Source organism: Lissotriton helveticus, chromosome 1_2 (genome assembly GCF_964261635.1).
Source record: "Lissotriton helveticus chromosome 1_2, aLisHel1.1, whole genome shotgun sequence".
In the NCBI taxonomy this organism is placed as follows: domain Eukaryota; kingdom Metazoa; phylum Chordata; class Amphibia; order Caudata; family Salamandridae; genus Lissotriton; species Lissotriton helveticus.
The window spans coordinates 331,213,046-331,232,401 of record NC_136058.1 but is presented as its reverse complement, the minus strand read 5'-3'; the positions used below and the strand labels follow the sequence as shown (position 1 = coordinate 331,232,401).

General features: G+C 46.5%; 1 protein-coding gene across 3 annotated transcripts in view; it reads left to right on the top strand.

The window, feature by feature from the left end:
- The first annotated feature begins 17,205 nt into the window (after nucleotides 1-17,205).
- LOC144803117 (uncharacterized) overlaps nucleotides 17,206-19,356 on the top strand; it is a 75,669-nt gene continuing 73,518 nt past the window's right edge. Inside the window, exon 1 of one of the 3 annotated variants that reach the window (XM_078671845.1) lies at nucleotides 17,206-17,407. The gene's annotated coding sequence lies outside the window, so the exon portion shown is untranslated. Of the gene's footprint in view, nucleotides 17,457-19,356 lie in introns of all 3 variants that reach the window. The other 2 variants (XM_078671847.1, XM_078671846.1) reach the window with 2 other exon arrangements.

Here is a 19,356-nt window from a genome sequence, read left to right as displayed (position 1 = left end):
TGACTCACTACTTGTCTTGAGGCCACTGTTGATACTAAAGCATTTTTCAAACCTAGAATAAAAGTCACTAATATCTTCATCTTGTTTCTGTTTACAGGCTGAGATTGCATCCCAGTCTTCTTTTCTAGTTGTTAATAATCTGGGTAAAACTTGAATTAATAATTCTGGTAATTCTTTACATTTATCTCCAAGACCAGTACCTGGTACACGTATCTTATCTTCTGCTTCTAGGACTGCCCAATCTATCTTTTTCTCTCCCACCTCCCATTCTTTTTCCTTTAGCTTTTCATACACCCCTGCGGGTAGCAGAACCTTTAACATTTTAATGATATCTGGGTAAGTGTATTCTCCCATACGGAGCATGTCTTTTAATTCTCTATGGAACCCTGCTGGATCTTTGTCATGACAGGGAATTAATTTCTTCATTTCGAGGAGTTCCATCTTTGTGATCGGAGTGTATACAAACACTCGCTGCATTTCGCCACCCGCTCCTCTGACTGGGTGGACTTCTCGTAACGGATTCTGTCTGTCTATGTAGAATGATTTACTTTCTGGGGGTGAGACATGAACAAAATGCGGGTTCAAGAATGTTCTATATTTGTGGCGTTGTTCTAGAATGACACTAATTAAATCGGTACCTAGACCTCTCCATTTGTACTGGAGTAACTCGTTCAAGATATCATGTAACGGGCCTGGATCAGAATGTTGACCCTCATACAGAGTAATGAGGTGCTGAATCATATACATACCCACCAGTCGCTGTTCGGCTGGGGGCATTTTCAGAAACATTTGTGCCACTATTTCGTCTGGAAAAGTGGTAGAATCAGTAATCCATCTGACTGCTGATCGGACTATTTCTTGTTCATGCATAGTACTTAACTCACTATAACCGATTCGTGATTTCAGAATGTGATCGGTAGCTTGAAATACTTGTTCTAGGGAACCTTGTTCTGGTGCTGGATGATGGAAAATTGGCTTGTGTTTTAGACGTAAATGGCGATCTGGAAATCTGGGTTTTCCTACATACGCTATTCTGGCAGTATTCTCGTCGTCTTCCTCTTCAGGATCAGAGGTACTTTCTTTCTCGCTTACTTGTGCTGCTTTACGTTGTTCGTGTATCTTTATTATCTCTCTACGGATTTTCTTGTACATACTTTCCATGGCACCAATGGTATTGTGCTTTCCTTCGGCTATATTATCACTCCATTTTGTTAGAGTTTTCATTTCTTCCGGGTCTTTAGACGGGTAATCTTGTTCTCTTATTAGACAGTTAATTAAGAACTTTAATATCATGCGCTGAATCTCGGCTTTCCTTTGAGACATGGCATCACTAATACTTTGTGGGTCATCCCCTGTACGGATGAAACGATATATCCTGTCTAGATCTTCTTTCATATTCGGCAGGGTGACTAGATACTCGGTCACTCTCCTTACGCGTACGGAATATAAAACCATATTAAACTCGCCTGGAACTGGGTCATAGACACATTCGCCAAGGGTTTGCCTGATCTCTGCAACAGACTTATTACTTTTAGGAGTACGCTGTGATGCTTGAGCATGTAATTCGAGTGCTGATAAACGCTTGTATGGCGGCGGAGTTTGAGGAAGACCTCCTCCTGCGGCCCCTAAACTAGAATCATCAACTGATGCTTTCCGTCCTGGCAGGGTCGGTAATTGTAACGTGGGCTGGACTTGTATGGCGGGCTGACCCGGGGGGGCTGTTAAGGGCACCCCGGTGTCTGGAGGAGCAGGAATTACCTGATTTACAGGGACTGGCGGAGCGCGAACAGGATTTGCATATTCTGGGACTGTGTCGTCCAGATAGGACGAAATAAAAATATCAGCTGCGGTCGGTTTGTGACGTAGCTTGGTCGGAACTAACGGTGGCGGGAAATTACTGGATGCCTCCGGGGTCGCTTTTGGCAAGCCCTCAGCAAGAAGAGGATACATACCCTTAATGAGGGCATTCCTCTGTCTGTCTGATTGCTCAGTTCTAACTCGTTCACCTATCTCGATTAATTCTCTTTCTTGGGCTCGTTCTTGGGATTCTCTACTTAGTTCTGACTTTCTGATTTCTTTTTCGGTTCTTTTATGAGCTTCTTTGCGCCACAACTCGATGGCGTCTTTCTGTGATTGTCTGGCTTTCTTTTTCCATAATGCTTCTTCTACTCGCATGATGCATTCGGCATCCCATGTACCCGATACGGGCCATCTATACTTTTCTTCTAACTGTTTGGTATATTCTACCCATAAATCTAGATACAATATGGCACTTATGCCATGTTTCTGATACATAAAGTGACCTGGACTGTCCCTAGGCGGGACGGGAACTGCTGCTTCCAGCAGACCCTTTCTAGTCTTTAACTGACGTAACTTGGAAAATATAGGCATGACTGAACTGTAATCTAGACACAATACAATACACAATAAACACGATACTTATTTCCCATTCATACCACGACATTAGAATACATGAAAAACATTTAAAATAACAGTTCGGACAGAATACTACCTGGAAATACTTGAAATTTCTCGAGAACAGAACTGACTAGAACAGAAACTAGATGCACTGCTGAAACAGCACGAACTTACCGGTCTCTTTAAAGAGACACGTCAGGACCCGTATCCACCGGAGTGAACACTTCGTTTGTGGGACTGTGTACCACCAACCCACAGACCAGAGTCAATGAAATTGACCCTGTCTAGATACCACCCCAGTAACGGTACTCACCGGGCAGCAAGAACGGAAGGCCTCGGACTGGACTGGACTGCTACGACGATGACGACGAACTTCAGTTACGGGTGGACCTCCGGATACCTCGGACCTTGGACTCTTGGCTTGGGCTCTGGTCGGGACTCGCCGCGTTCCTCCACCGTCTCGTCTGGATGCTGGACCGCCTCCTCCGTCTCCTCCGTGGGCCTGAGGGATACTTGAGCAGAAATATCTGCCACTGCGCAGAAGAGTTCCGTCACGACTGCAGAGGGTCAGGGGGTCGGCGTGGCTTCACCGACGCGTGGGGAAAGGGCAAGTCCCTATTCGGGCGCCATTATGTGGTAAATAAATAAATAATACCCTATTTTTGACTAGACATATATCATAACAGATAGCTCAATAAATAAGAGTCAAGATTCGAGGTAGTAGGAGTTTTGCAGGTTTAATACAGCATAAGGACAGGAACAGGACAACCTGCATAGGAATAGGATGACAGGGCCCAGCAGCTGCTGGGGCTGGGATGAGCGCGCTAACTTTTAATAACAATACATGAGCATATATACATAGCGCAAACACATAGCATTACATTGCAGTAGGCGTAGCAGTGGGTGGAGCAGAAGGCGTGACGCGTAGCAGTCGCGAAAGATAAGAGTAAAAAGAAGGTGTAACTCAGACATGTGATGCAAACGTAACAGAATATGTCATGAATGGACGGAAACATAGGAGGGGGCTACCTAAGGAGCCGGGACCTCTAACCTGGTGGTGCGCGCAAACTGGCAATGACGTGTTACGAGGAGAAGCTGGGGGCTATGAACTCTGTGCTAGGAGCAGAGACTAAAGTCTGGAGGGTCGGAGCGACATGTACCTAAACCCTATCTAGTATCTAATGTTTAGGGAACATGTTGATATAAACTAGAAGTTAGGAAAGGAAAAGCTAATTGACTCTAAGACTAGAGCATGCATTTATTCTACATGTAGTGCGTGATGAAGAATATTAAATGACCATTAAATACAGTATTTCTCTTAACATGGAGCCGCATAGGCTAGACAATGACGGAAACTATTGATGCAGTTCAGTAGCTTAGGAATGCAGAGAAGGAGGACTGAACTGATAACTGGAATCATAACATATTCTTGGCAGACTCAGAGGCAGAGCCAAGCTGCACCGGGCACTGCGAGGCAGGAAGTAAGTGAAGGGTCGAGGATACAGGTGGGGGCTGAATCGCTCCTCAGCAAGGGTTCAGGAGACAGGAGCTGAATCTGATGTCCGGGCCCTGTTGAGGCCTGGAAACGGGGACTTTATAATAAAATAACGTGCACACTGAGAAACGTGGCAACGTAGCTTTACATAGGCCTGATATTCGTAGTATTCACGAGGACTGGAAACTGGCATACTAGAGGAGGACACAACTATAATTGCGTCTTGAATCGGACATGGGGAATAACATATGCATATTGGTCATGCACACATAACATATGATGGATGACACGTAGTGACATAGAACATGACAAAATTTACTTTTCCACATCTTCTCGAGACCCTGTTAAACAACACCCCCCATAAGACCCGCACCCTGGTTGTAGGTGATATGAACTGTACATTCGAGCCTTTGGGCTCGGACGTTTCCCTCGACCAGGATGAGGAGGATGCCAGGTGGGGGATCCCGGCTCTAGACATCGCACCGATTAAAAGGTGGACAGAAGTGGCGCTCCAAATATACTCCCTTACTCTTGAATTTAATTTAAGGGCAGCGAATGGGAGGACTTCCTTGGATAGGGGGGGTGCACATACCTACAACAGACCAGGGCACACCTCTAGGCTGGATTATGCCCTAATAGACATGTGCTTATGGCCTTATGTAAAGGACATGCAGGTGGTCCCTTCGATAGAAAGCGATCACAACCCTCTCTCCCTAGAAATGGAACATTGGTGGCAACCCCTAAGGAAGGCCAACATTAAAGAGGCACTCGTACCACTAGATGAATCTGAAGTCTCCCCATGTGGTAGAAGAATTAAATGGGCGAAACTGGTCCTATCCGAGGCGAAGGTTGGGGAAATTCAATCCCATTTAAACCGCGCGGTAATATCTCTGGAATCCTCGCTAGAAGGGGTGGGTAAAGTGAGTGGGTTATTTCTCTCCCTGATTGAAGCCCTAACCAATGTGTTTACCCTGTACCCTAAAAAACCGGGCAATACAGGAACTAAAAAATCTGTTGAGGGGTGGTATACCCAAGCATGTAGGACCCATAAGGCAAAGCTAGTTGAGGCAGTTAAATCTAAATCCCAAAGTGTGATCCAGGAAGCTAGGAGGGCTTACAAAAAGACCCTTAGTTTGGCTAGAAGGGAGTGGGAAGAAAATTACTGGGAAGACCTGCTCCAGGCTAGCAAAATTAGGGATTCAGGGGTGTTTTGGAATCTTATAAGGAAACGGAGCAAATCCGATGTAGCCATCAGACCCTGCAGTATCCCGCCTCAAAGTTGGGCAAAACACTTTGGGTCTTTATACCTCCCACCAGACGGGGAACTGTCTGCGGGGATGGATCTCACACTAGCAACCGAACCTCATGCCTATGACCTTTTCACTCCCTTAGAGATTGAGGGGGTTATAGGCTGGGTGGCACCACGCAAGGCACCGGGCCCGGACGGCCTTCCGGGTGATTTGATGAGGGCTTATCCAGCGGAATGGGGAAGGATCATAGCAGCTCTACTAAATGATATTATGAGGGGAGGAGTAGTACCAGAATCCTGGAAAGGGGCGGTGGTTGTCCCTATCTATAAAAAAGGGTGCAGGGAAACCCCGGGAAACTATCGCCCAATAAGTCTGATAGACTCCACCCAAAAGATAGCTGGCAAAGCTATCCTTGGTAGGATCCTCCATTGGGTGGAGGAGAATAAAATCCTATCAGACTTTCAGGCAGGTTTCCGGGCTGGTATGGGGACTATAGAGCAGGTGTTTAGGTTGTCCCTCTTGGGGTGGAAGGTGGTGGAACTAGGCAAGGGTAGTCTTTACTTAGCCTTTATAGACTTGAAGACTGCCTTTGATCTAGTTCCCCGGGAAGAGCTCTGGAGGGTCCTTTGTGAGTTGGGGCTACCACCTTACATCTTGTCCCTTCTTATAAGCCTTCATGCCCACACTTTTGCACAGGTCCGCTGGGGTAAGAACGGAGAGCTTACGGAAAAAATACCAGTGTCTAGGGGCGTAAGACAGGGTTGCGTCCTGGCACCCACCCTATTCTCGTTATATCTGAATGGGGTGGTAAAACACCTTCAACAAGAACCAGCTGACGCCCCCTGTCTTGGAGGTGTCCGTATCCCAACCCTGCTTTTTGCGGACGACACGCTCCTGATTTCGAAGACCCCACAAGGTCTACAGAAACTTCTAACACGATTCCAGGAGTTCTGTGTTGCAAAAGGGCTAACAATAAATGTGGACAAAACAAAATACCTAGTTGTTAACCCACCTAAAAAATTGGGTCGCCTACCTACACTTAACTCTATTCCCCTGGAGAAAGTAGCCGAATTCGACTACCTTGGCATTCGGATTACGGAAAGGATGACTTGGGCAAACCACATTGAAAAAATGGTCCTTAACCACAGGAGAGTAGGAGGAGCTCTCATGAGGGAATACAGGGCCTCAACTAGGAGATCACTTACCCCAGTACTTGACATCTACAAGGCCAAAGTAGCGACATCAGCCTTGTATGGGGCAGAACTGTGGGGTCACTGCCGTCTGGATGCCCTAGTTACTGCTGAGAGCAAGCTATTAAAATCCCTCATCGCTGTTCCTCTGAGCACACCGTCAGTACCTGTGAGGATGGACACGGGATGTAAAAACATTAAAGATCAGGCCCAGCTTCGCCCGCTCCTGTTGTGGACACGGATCTGGAGGTGCGAAGAATTAAAATCCTATGCTGATGCCCTGAGAGACATAATGAGCCAGGGGGGTTGGGCCAAGATAAAATGGTTAAAGGACACCAAAAAGCTGTTGGAGAATATAGGACTAGGGGATTGTTGGTCATCCCGCTCAGCCCCTCCAAAAGAAGTTGTCAAGGCGCTTTTTTGGAAATGGACTGCTGAGCGTCTAATCTCTAGCCCAAATCACTGCAGGTCCACTGCCACCTTTTTACAAATTAAAGACATTGTGGCCATCGAACCTTACTTGGACTTGATCACTCTCCCCTTTGACCGTGCTCTTTATTTTAAATTTAGAGTTGGCTCCCTCCCGTTAGGTGCATTGGTATCGAAATGGTCATCTGCGGATCGCACCTCTCCCAACTGTGTATGTTGCCCGAGTAAGATTGAGTCTATTGCGCACGTTTTATTTGAATGTCCGGATTATGCAAGGCCTAGGCGCTCTTGGCTGAAACCACTCTGCCGTAACATGGGCACACGTAGTCATTTAGTAGCCTTGCGTATCCTAAGCACGGACACTTCCCCCCCCATAGTCTGTGGAATAGCAAAATTTTTAAAGCAGTTTTGGCATATTCAATGTAAGAGATTGTCAGTAGCTGTTTAATCCTTGTTTTAGCTAATTTATTAACGGACTTTATATCCTTTTATCACTTTTAATATTCCAATATTTCTTACTGACTTCTTATGGCATAAACTTTTTTGTATACTGTATTGATTGTATTATGTATGTGCTTATAAGATATCTCTGTGTATCGAATAAAAGCTTATGACTGACTGATATTGATTGTGGAAGGGTGGAATGAGCATCAGTGACGGTTTAGAAATGAACTGAGGGAAATCAGAAAACGGACTAAGTGGGCGCGGGAAGTGTAAGTGAAAGGGGAGTGCCATCTTGGAATGGGGAAACACCGCTGATGATAAAACACAATAGCCAAAAAAGAAGAGTGTAAATAGTGTAAATTCCCCCACGTGTTTGTGTTGTTATGAGATAGAATGTGATGAACCACAGAATTTGATGATTGATCAAACATGATGATTTTTTTTATGTTTATTTTTTCAAAGTTTTCAAAACCTTTATTGAACAAAGAGGTGTCAAGGTTACATTCTTATATCAATTCGGAGCATCAAAGAAGTGCACACATTTGAAACCGACTAAACATGATGATTGTTTAAATTCAAATTGGTAATCGACCAACGGATTAATTTTTTTATCTACATTGGACTATTCCTCTTTTGGACATCTGTCTGTGCATTCAGGGGACGTTACCCCTGGGGTGACGCTTTTTTCTATTTCCATTACGCTTGTGGATCAGTAAGCGATACCCTGAATGGTCGCCCAAAGTTAACTCACCCTTCTAATTAATTTAGTAAATTCTCTAATCTTTTCTCGGAGTGCGCGTGCCACCCCTTTTCCACATTAAGATATTGCCCCCATCGAGGCGTATGATGTGTCTACTCTGATCCTCATCCTGCAGGGGTGTAAAGGGCACAAAACGGATATTGCCACGTTGGGTTTGCATAGTATGTCTGGTTTTTAGAATCTTACAATATGATGGGATGCTGTAAAATGGTGGAAGAAAGAGAAAAACTAAGGTCAATCCTCTGTCGTGACCGACTGGATCTAGCTCCCATGCCACCCAGAAGGACCAGTCTTGCCCCTAGTGAATATTAAGAATCCACAAATGTTCATGAGTGAAAGGCTGTGAGAATGTGTGCATTGTATCCTGGAAGTTTGGGGGCAGTTAGAACAACGAGAACACAAGGGAGCCCAAGGAATTATTACTCAAGGATGAAATGTGGCTGGAAAGAAACCGCACCTTCACATACAGTGCCAATTCTGCAAAACACGAATATCTGCACCCCTAAAAGTATGCTTATAAACAAGTGCAGAGTTACTACTTGCTGCTTGCAAACTTTCACTGTAGCAGTCCTGGAAAGCTGTGCTGGTCTCCAGATGTACCAGTGAGTATGTCATGTGACATCACCGGCAGGCTGCTGTTCTCCCTATACAGAAATCTACATAGCAGACATTTACGAACCAGGGGGACAAAGAAGCTGTGGATATCCTCATTTATATTCCATTATCCCCATTGAGAAGGTCCTTTCTTGCGCCCATTGAATCTAGGGATCTGTCCCCCTTCCCATCCTTAAAGATAACTTCTCCAGCCCCAGACAGCAGTATATTTCCCACCAATTCTAGGGTTGGACATGCTCAGAAACATACAAGCTTGTGAGTATTCACAAACCTACAAAGTTTATTATGCCTTGTATTGCCCACCCATGCTTTACAGGAGATCTTGATCTCACCGCGCCCTCAAGAACTAGAAGTCTTCATTGGGGTTAAGTTGTTAAAAAACATAACATTTCATATTAATTTTATGTGCAGTTTGAGGGATGGAAAGGAGAAGGATGTGCGAAAGAGCAGTACAAATGGGCTTCTGCTCTCTGTGGAAACTTATGTGAATAGAAAGTTATTTCATTCTAATACAGAATTTAAAGAATAATTCATCATTAATACAGCACTCACTAATTGCAAAGGTTTCTTGGCGCTAGTCTTATTTGTAGCTCTTAGGTAAAGCAGTGATTAAACACTGCAGATGAAGGTTAAAGTCACCAGTGGACAATTCTGGCACAGGAGGGAACTTTAATTGGAAAAAAAGTTATTAAATACAAGACTGCATATAACCGCAGAGAAGAATCTCGCACCAGGAGGCAAGGTTGAGACAATGTCCCTCAAAAATCACATTAAAAGGTCAGTGTGAGAGCACTGGGGGGAGGCAGTGGGGCCAATCTCACGATATTTGTGCAAAAGCAGACGGTAAACAATTGTGGATGTTTGCAAATGACTTCCATATTGACCAAGGGAACCCTATGGACATAAGGCTACAAACGAGGAGTGCGTTTGACGTGTCTCAGCGCTTTTGGTAAGTAACTCAAAGCTGGAGTTTACTCTTGATTGATAACATGACAAGATATGAAAGCTTTTACAACTTGATTGGATAATATACGTTTGGTTAGCTGCTGGGTGGTGGACTAGGAGCAGAGAAACCACCTGTTTAAGATGCAGGCTCTGCTTATACTGCTGACAGATATAGGCAAATATTCTTCCTGAATCTTGGAAAGGGCTTGATCCCCCCCGACCCTATAATGAAAAATGGTAATCTGGACCAACCTGCAAACCATTAACTTATCACATCGCTAAAATTGTGCAAACATTCTGATAAAAAAAGCAGAAGTGAGGAGAATGGAAGCCAGCTGCCACCTTCTCACAAACCAGTTCCAGACCAAACCTAGATATCCTTTGGTAACAAACTCGCAAATACCCGCTCAACGGTCTTAAAGCGATCTGTCTGCTTCCGGTTAGGGCAATGTCCAGTGACATTGATCGGGGCAGTAGACAGTCTTGGTGTGGCTTTAATTATACTGGAACAGGGTTCCAATGTCACAAGACACTCTTTAGTCCAGGTCTGGAGTAGGGGTGTCTTTGGTGGGAAACATTGCCAAACCTCAATGGTATATGGAGGGCTGTGCCTCGTTAGGGTTTAAATCTTGCGATATTTGGGCCTTTGACATAAGAAGTGCAAGGGATGCACATGCCACTATTTGGCTTTTTAATGTTTTTTTTTTCATTCAACCAGGGATTGTTTTCACACCAGGAGGTTCATATCGTCCGGCATAATTAATTACCGTTGGATAACGAGGCAGTATCTGTGAGGTGGCTATGAGCTGACTGAGAAATATGACATTTCTGGATGAACTAAAAGCAGTACAAATATGACTTTGTACTCGCAGAATACTTCTTCTCACATAAGTTACAGAGGACTTTAGTGTGTGTCTGGAATTTGTACGCCCTAGGAAAGTAAAACGAGCCCATGTGCTCCCCATTCTCATAGGAGGATAATGGAATAAAAACAGTAACACACACTGACTTTTCCTCAAATGTTTCTTCCCATTGTAGAAAGCCTATTCCATGTCACCACCCAGTTCTGCATAAGTCCGGCCACACCATTCTATTTGTAGCTTCACCTGGGTTGCGCACGCCAGGAATCTCCCCTTACACATGTGCACACACATGTACACACGTGTCTGCATGTAACCAGCCCAGTGCCCCTTATTCTGACTGCAGCGCTGCGGCCTACTCGCGCCAGGGGGACACCAGTAAAATACACATGCAGTCCATTTCATCATGAGTTCCCTGTGGGTGAGTCCCAACTTATGAGGCTCTCCCACAGGAAAAGCTCAACACATAGGTGTTCAAAAAGCAAAAAATCTGTGCGGCTCAGATGGTGAGAACCACCTTCTAACAATTACATACATTACTTTACCTACAATAAAATTTAAGTGACATATATCTCAGCGTAAAATAGAGGACAATGCTTTACAATTATCAACATATTCTGCCTGATGCCACCAATAGTTCAATCGTCATCAGGGTTTGCCTGAGGTTCAGCATTGGTTCTAAGATTTGTTGGAGCCTGTTCTGTTGCTTACAGACCTCCAGAACCCCCATCTGCAGGCTCGAAACATTACAAAACCGGTTCCACTGCTCCCTGACAGGTTTTTTTCCCCCAACCACTTCCGAGCTATAGGTATCCTTTCCAAGATCATTGCCACCATTGCTCACCCGCTTTTTTATAGATGAGAATTCTACACATACCTGAGTACAATAACTTCAATTGTTTGTTGAATATCCATAACAATAACTTTCCTAATTTACTGGAAAAACTGTTTCCTGTAGTTCTGAATTGATTAACCTTGAGATCTTTTGATGTTTGTGTCAGTTTGATACGCTGATAATGAAATCACCTTTTTTTCACATTTTTAATTTGCAAAGGATTCAGACTCAAAGTATCCATACAACAACGATAACCTGTTACATATTTTTTCATTTACATTTCATTTTTCTATAGGAATGGTAGCCATACAACAGCACTTCACCAGCCAGATAATAGAACATTTACTAAATAATAAGTAGGGAAAAGGCAGACCATAAAGAAAATCTTTAGCGCCTTATTCCTGAATCATACCTTGCCAAATAGCCTTACATTTCCATAGTGCCTTAAGACCTCTGACCTTAGCCAGAGCTTTTTTGCGCTCAAAAATTTCCGTAAAGATACTCCACCACTCCATTACATTACATGGCTTCGGAGAAATCGATGCCCGGGCTAGAGCTAATCTTGCAGAGACTATAACTATAGTTAACAGAGCTCTCTTAGCTCTGTCAGTGTTGTCTCTTTAGCCCAACATTATCTCGGTAGTAGTAAAAACCACTTCCAACCCAAATCGATTTCTAAGTACATTCAGAACCTCTTGCTAAAAGGCCACTAGCATAAGGCACTCCACAAACATATGAACAATATTTGCTCCATATTCCCCATATTTAGGGCACCCCGTCCTATTGCTTAAATGATAAGTGGTCATTTGTCCCCACCTGGCTACCTTATCCGATGTATAATACAGCATAGTTATTGTTTTAAATTGTTGAAGCCTTAAATTAACAGACCATACTGCCTCTTTTGCTCAAGATAATGATGTCTCAAGGGTTGTACCAGATATCTCCTCCGCACCAATTAATTTCCCCTGACCAGGTTCATGTAAAAAGATCAGTAATTGATGAAGTTCCACCTTCCTAAATCCTTGTGATCTAATAAAATAACCCCAAAGTTGAATATATTTAAAGTGATGCTGGCGTGGTATAGAAAAGGAATCTTGCAAGTCTTGAAAGGTACGAAAACTCTCTGGATCATAGAGATCTTCCAGTTTATCTATGACCCATAATTTAGCTATTCTGTTTCTAAATATATCTGTAAGAAATGAATTATCCCAAAGCTGGAATTTAGTAAAATAGGTTGGCACAGAATACATAGTAGAAATGTCTCGCCAGACCATAGCTATGCTCCTCAGCGTCTTAAATCGTACCCTCTTAAATTAAGTGGGGTCCTGTATTCGCTAGAGAAATGTACTAGAGTCTTGACTTAACAAAAGCCTATGGCTGAAATCTTGGTCCTTATGGGTAAAAGGCTACGGAATCAGCTCTTAAAGTAAGCTGAATGGACATTTAAAAATGTAATAACCCATCTTGCCCGCCTGTACCTCCAAATAAAACTACCAACTATACCATCTAGTCTCATGAAAAACAAATTAGGAAGTTTCAAAGGGATAGATCTAAATAAGTAAAGAAACCTAGGAAGAATCGTCATTTTGACAATATTGCATTGTCCAATAATACTAATTGGAAGCTTATGCCATTTTTTGGGCTTCTTAGCCGTATCATTCAATAATGCTTCGTAATTTAATTTAATGATACTTTGTATCTGAGAAGTAACATGAACACCAAGGTATGTAGTTTCTAAGCAATATCCCGTTATGGGGGTGTCCGGTGTATAATTCAACAACATCTCGGTCTTATCAAGTTCAAGTTTCAAGTTTATTTATTTTTGTTTGATTAATTATAATCTTACAAAAATAGCTAAAATATCATCAAAGTTAAAAAGTTAGAAAGCAATCAATCATTTAGGTTTATATCTAAAAACATGATTATATATAATATATATTCGCACAATCCAATCCAATCAGTGCTAAAGTGTATATGCTCTCCCTATTGTAATCTGATGTATGGATTAGTGATTCCATGATTGGCTGATTTGGTTTTCTTGTTAAACCCTAGTACAGTGCACTGAGTGTGCCCAGGGCTTGTAAACCAAATGCTGCTAGTGGGCTTGCAGCACTGATTGTGCCACTCACAGGAGCAGCCTGTTAAAGTGTTTCTAAGGCCTGCCATTGCATAGCCTATGTGCAGTGTTGTACTGCCATGTTGACTGGGCAAGTGCATCCACTTGCCAGTCCCTTAACCTTCCCTTTTCTTCATATCAGACACCCCTATGTTAGGCCCAAGGGCAGGGTGCATTGTAAGTATAAGGTAGGGCATGCCCTGATGTGTGTGGCATGTCCTAATAGTGAATTACAGCCATTTTCGTTTTTCACTATTTAAAGGCTACCTGTTCTCAATAGGACAGAATGGGCAGTTGGATTATAACATTTTATAATCCAAAGTGACTCAGGGAACATGCTAGAAATTCAAGTTTAGTATGCCTGAACTTAGAATGATAAAATAAATCTTTTAGTGAAGTTGATTTTAACATTCTGTGTTTGAAAATACCAGTTTTAGAAAGCAGGTATTTTGTTGTCTAACTATCCAGGCCTGCCTCTGCTAGAGTATTTATTCCTTGTCTGGAGTTTGAGTGACAGGGCTGGGGGATTCCAGAAGACAGAATGAGTCAGCCTAGTGGTGAATAGAGAGATCTGCATCTAGATGGGAGCGAGGAGTTGCACCGGAGTCATGTAAACAGAGTGCTCCAGAACTGGTTTGGAATGGGCAAAGGCCCCTCTGCCCTCAGAGGACAAAGGATTTTTGGGTATACATATTGGGACCCTGATCCCAAGAAATTAGATCACTTTTGGGCAACAAGAAGAAACCTTTGCTGAGGAGAGGAACCAGAAGAAAATGAGGAGAGACTATCCCTAACCTGAAGTGCTGCTTGGGGGATTGGCCTGCAGTGGTTGCCTGACTGCCAAAGAAAGGAGAAAGAGCTTTGTGTATTTTATTTTCAACTTGTGAAGGATCTCCAAGGGCTTGAAACAGCTTGCCTCCTGCTGAAGTTTCAGGGACAACAGACTTCAAGTCCCAGCTCCTCAGATTTCTCTGAAAGTGCCTGCTGCTGTTTTGGGAACTTCTGAGGGACTGCGTGTCGCAGCCGCTGCCGTCGCAAGTCTGAAGGAGGGTGTCTCCGCTGTAGCTGAAGCATTGCACCGCATCGAGAGAAGCGTCTCACATCAAAGAGGAAGTGTGTCGCTATCACTGCTGCTGTCGCATCTTAAATGTCGCGCTGTAGTTGTCGCATTGCGCGGAAGCGTCTCTCAAACATCGGAGAAGAGTGCCTCAGCCGAGGCTGTTGCATCGCTGAACAAGGGTGTTGCCGCTGCAGTTGACGCATCGAACCGAGACTTCTCGCATCATCTGAGAAGCGTGCCGCATCTTCAAGATCTTCACGTCTTTTTTTTTTTCCACCGGAACTTTGCTGCATTTCCATTGCTGCAACACTTTTGTTGTGGAAGCGTCACGCATTGCAAGGTACATTGACTTCTTAAGAACTGAACTGAACTAAGCTAAAACTACCATTTTATGCATTGTATTGTGGATTTTTGTTGTTTGTGGTCTTGTGTTAAGTCTATATAAAGACTCTATGTGTGGTCTCCATCTGTAGTGTTGTCACTGGGTTACTGTATGTGGTCACAAATGCTTTACACACTGCCTTTGAGATAAGCCTGTCTGCTCGTGCCAAGCTATCAAGGGAATGAGCAGGGGTTATTTTATGAGTGTATCCCTTACCCTGACTAGAGGCAAGGGTCCCTATTTGTCACAAGTACCTACCTGTGCCAACTAGAGACCCCAAAATCTAACATTAATGCAATGACTTCTCTCTTATGGATTATTGTATGTCTTTTCTCTAATGTTTGGGCAGCAATTTTACTCCTATGTTTATTTATACTTTTACTATGCTTATTACATAATTCTGTTGTTGCTGTTCATTTAAGGGGGAAGATGTGTAGTATACTGGTCTTTAGTGTGATGCACCTTTCCTGCTTCTCTGCCTTGGTGCTCAGCCAGTGTGGATGTTCTGTGGAATGTTGGTGCGTGGTGAGGTTGTGGAATGTTGGAATGCCTGAGTGTGGTGTGTCAATGAGAGGATGGGCTGAGCAGCGAGGAGGCTGCTCCTGGTGGGGCTCAGCTCGGTACTGAAGATCTATTCGCTATCTGGTTCTGTACTACCTATTCTTGATACTTACCTACAACTAAGAAATGTATCAATAAAGCATACATCTTTATACTACAACTCGACTACATGGACTTGTTACACACAACTACACAAATGGCAGGCCTTCATTCTCTGTGAACTTTCATCACAATAAGGAAACCAATCTGGGTCCCGGAGAGCTTATTTGGTGGCAATGATGCAGGTAGGGCTGATGAGGTGCAAGTAGACAGTTACACGCAGGGTTCACCGTGCAGCCAGCTCGGCGTCAGTAATCTCTACCAACCACTCAGAGGCTGTAGGTAGTTTCCATCTTGTAGTTTATTTCCTCTGGCTTCATGGTTTAGGAGCGAGGCTGCTCCCACTGTAAGGCTTCTACAACTTCTGGTATTTAAACAATCACAATCCAGCATCCTACATCCCAAGCATAACTAAGCCTTCCAAAGCAGAATGGAATTATCTAGAAAAGTCATAATAACACATAAGTAGTAAATACCACAGCTTTCCCCCCATCTTTCTCTGCTTCCACCATTGCTCTCTCCCTTTCTCCCCTCCCTATCTTAAAACCCCCTCCCACCTCCTATCCCTGCTGCAGTTACCCTCCAGGAGCTGGGAAGTGCCCGGTGGAATAGAAGGCCAGTCCGTCCCTATTCTCTACACTCCCCCCTCCCCCCCCCCACCCCCCCCACAAGAAGTGGAAGAGGGGCAGCGGCAGTCTCACCAGGGAAGGAGTTTATTTTAGGATGTTTACAAAGAGTGCAGAGGCCTGGGGGAGTCAGGGCACCTCGAATTAAACATTTAGGGGCAGATTTACAAGCCCTTTGCGTCGTTTTTGTGCCGCCGATGCGTCACTTTTGTGACGCAGCAGCGGCGCAAAGCCAGCGCCATGGTGCGGGGTATTTACAATGTGACGCATCTAGGAGATGCGTCAAGTTGTAAAGCCCTGCGCCAGAAGGAGGCGTTCCAACGCAGGGGGGGGCGTTCCGGCGCAGGAACGCCTCCTAAAAGTGCCGAGAGAAATCTACAAGATTTCACTCAGTCACTTTTAAGCCCATGCTGCGTCAAAACCCTGCACCTGCTTGAGGCAGGTGTAAGGATTGACGCAGCATTGTAAGGCTAGGGCACCAAGAGCATTGCTGGAGCTGTGTCGCGCTTGTGACGCAACTCCAGCAATGCGCCGCCCTTACCGCAGAAGATGCGTCATGCAACTGTCCATTTTTGCCCCATGGTGTGCCGCATTGTAAATGCGGCGCATTCATGGTGGCGCAGCTGTGACGCACAATAACTGGCGCATCCCTGCTGATATGCAGGGATGCGCCCGTTATTGTAAATCTGCCCATTTTTCAAGAATTATTTACAAGAAGAAGAGACGTACACAGTATAAGACCCCCTTGGGGTGCAGACATTAGTAGTGGGGTACAATCTCAGCTGCAAAAGACTCGATCACCACAGAAGTCAAAACTACTCCGGAGAGATCTGCTTCCTCCAAGAGAGGTCACTTTCTGGGTTAAAGGTCACTTTTTTGGAGAGGGATCACTGATGGGAGTGAGTGCATCAACGGAACCGGGTACCAGGACTGAAAGATGCAACGTGGAGCAGGACATTTCTGTCATTTCCTTCTTCGGAGTGATTAAGACGTCTCTCGTGTGTAGCGCCTCGTATCTGCTGTGTGCTATTAAAGCGCTCCAGGGTCCGAGCCACTGTCCTGCACCCGGCGCAGGTCCAGGGGAGCAGTGTCTCTCTTCCAGGCCTGTGCGTAGCGCCCCGAGGCTCAGTGCGGAGTCAGAGGCGCTGGATGGAGTGAGATGAACTCTGGGCTCCACTGACCAGGAAACTCCACCACCGAGGGCTCCTGTGAGACGTCACTGCAGCGCCAAGGAGAGGCCTGTCCAGAGGAGGGGCAGAGGAGGAAAGGCCTGTCCAGAGGAGGGGCAGAGGAGGAGAGGCCTGTCTAGCAGTGCAAGAGAGGTGAGGCCTGTCCAGAAGAGGTGAGGCCTGTCCAGGGAGTGCAGAGGAGGTGAGGCCTGTCCAGGGAGGCGCAAGGGTGGTGAGGCCTGTCCAGGTGGGTGCAGAGGAGGTGAGGCCTGTCCAGGTGGGTGCAAGGGAGGTGTGGCATGTCAAGGTGGGTGCAAGGGAGGTGAGGCCTGTCCAGGTGGGTGCAAGGGAGGTGAGGCGTGTCCAGGGAGGCGCAAGGGTGGTGAGGCCTGTCCAGGTGGGTGCAGAGGAGGTGAGGCCTGTCCAGGTGGGTGCAAGGGAGGTGTGGCATGTCAAGGTGGGTGCAAGGGAGGTGAGGCCTGTCCAGGTGGGTGCAAGGGTGGTGAGGCCTGTCCAGGTGGGTGCAAGGGAGGTGAGGCCTGTCCAGGTGGGTGCAAGGGAGGTGAGGCCTGTCCAGGGGGTGCAGAGGAGATGAGGCCTGTCCAGTGAGTGCAGAGGAGGTGAGGCCTGTCCAGGGGGTGCAGAGGAGATGAGGCTTGTCCAGTGAGTGCAGAGGAGGTGAGGCCTGTCCAGGTGGGTGCAGAGGAGATGAGGCATGTCCGGGGGTTGCAAGAGAGATGAGGCCTGTCCAGGGGTGCAAGAGAGATGAGGCCTGTCCAGGGGGTGCAGAGGAGGTGAGGCCTGTCCAGGGGGTGCAGAGGAGATGAGGCCTGTCCAGTGAGTGCAGAGGAGGTGAGTCCTGTCCAGGTGGGTGCAGAGGAGATGAGGCCTGTCCGGGGGGTGCAAGAGAGATGAGGCCTGTCCAGGGGGTGCAGAGGAGATGAGGCCTGTCCAGTGAGTGCAGAGGAGGTGAGGCCTGTCCAGGTGGGTGCAGAGGAGGTGAGGCCTGTCCAGGGGGTGCAAGGGAGGTGAGGCCTGTCCAGGTGGGTGCAAGGGAGGTGAGGCATATCCAGGTGGGTGCAAGGGAGGTGAGGACTGTCCAGGGGGTGAGAGGGAGGTGAGGCCTGTCCATGGGGCTGCAGAGGAGGTAATGCCCGTCCAGGCGGTGCAGAGGAAGTGAGGCCTCTCCAGGGGGGTGCAGAGGAGCTGAGGCCTGTCCAGGGGGATGAAGAAGACGTGAAGCCTGTTCAGAACGGAGCAGTGGAAGCCGGCCTGTCCAGTGCTGGGGGCTGCGTAGGAGTTGAGGCCTTTCCTGTGCTGGGGGGGTGCATATTTGATGAGGCTTGTCCAGGGGGCGCAGGGGGGTTAGGCCTGCTCAGAGGGGTGAAGAGGAGGTGAGGCCTGTCTAGTGCTGGTTGATGCAAAGTAGGCGAGACCTGCCCTGTCCAGGGGGTGCGCAGACGGTGAGTTGTGTCCTGTGCTGGAGGTGTAGAGGAGGTGAGGCCTGTCCAGGGGGTGTGCATTGGAGATGAAGCCGGGCCAGGGAGGTGCAGAAGAAGTGAAGCTTCTCCAGGGGTGCGCAGAGAAAGTGAGACCTGTCCAGGGTGGTGCATAGGAGGTGAGTCCTATACATTGTGGTGGAGACAACACGACATCTGTCCTGTGCTGGGGGTGCAGATTAGGTGAGTTCTGTCCTGTGGGGTGCAGAGGAGGCATGAAGCCAGTCCATGCTGAGCAGCAGAGGTGAAGCCTGTCCATGGGGTGCAGAGGAGGCGAGGCCTGTCCAGGGTGTCCAGAGGAGGTGAGGCCTGTCTAGGGGATGAGGAGGAAGTGAGGCATCCCCAGAGGGTACAGAGGAGGTGAGGCCTCTTCTGTGCTGGGGGGTGCAGAGGAGGTGAGTCCTGTCCAAGGGAAAACAGAGGAGGTGAGGGCTCTCCAGGGGGGTGGAGAGGAGGTGAGGTCTGTCCAGTGGTGGAAGAGGAGGTGAGGCTGTCTAGAGCAGTGCAGAGGAGGTAAGGCCCTTCCAGGACTGTACAGAGGAGGAGAGGCCTGTCATGTGCTGGGTGGGGGATGGCGTTGGGGGTGGGGGTTGCAGAGGAAGT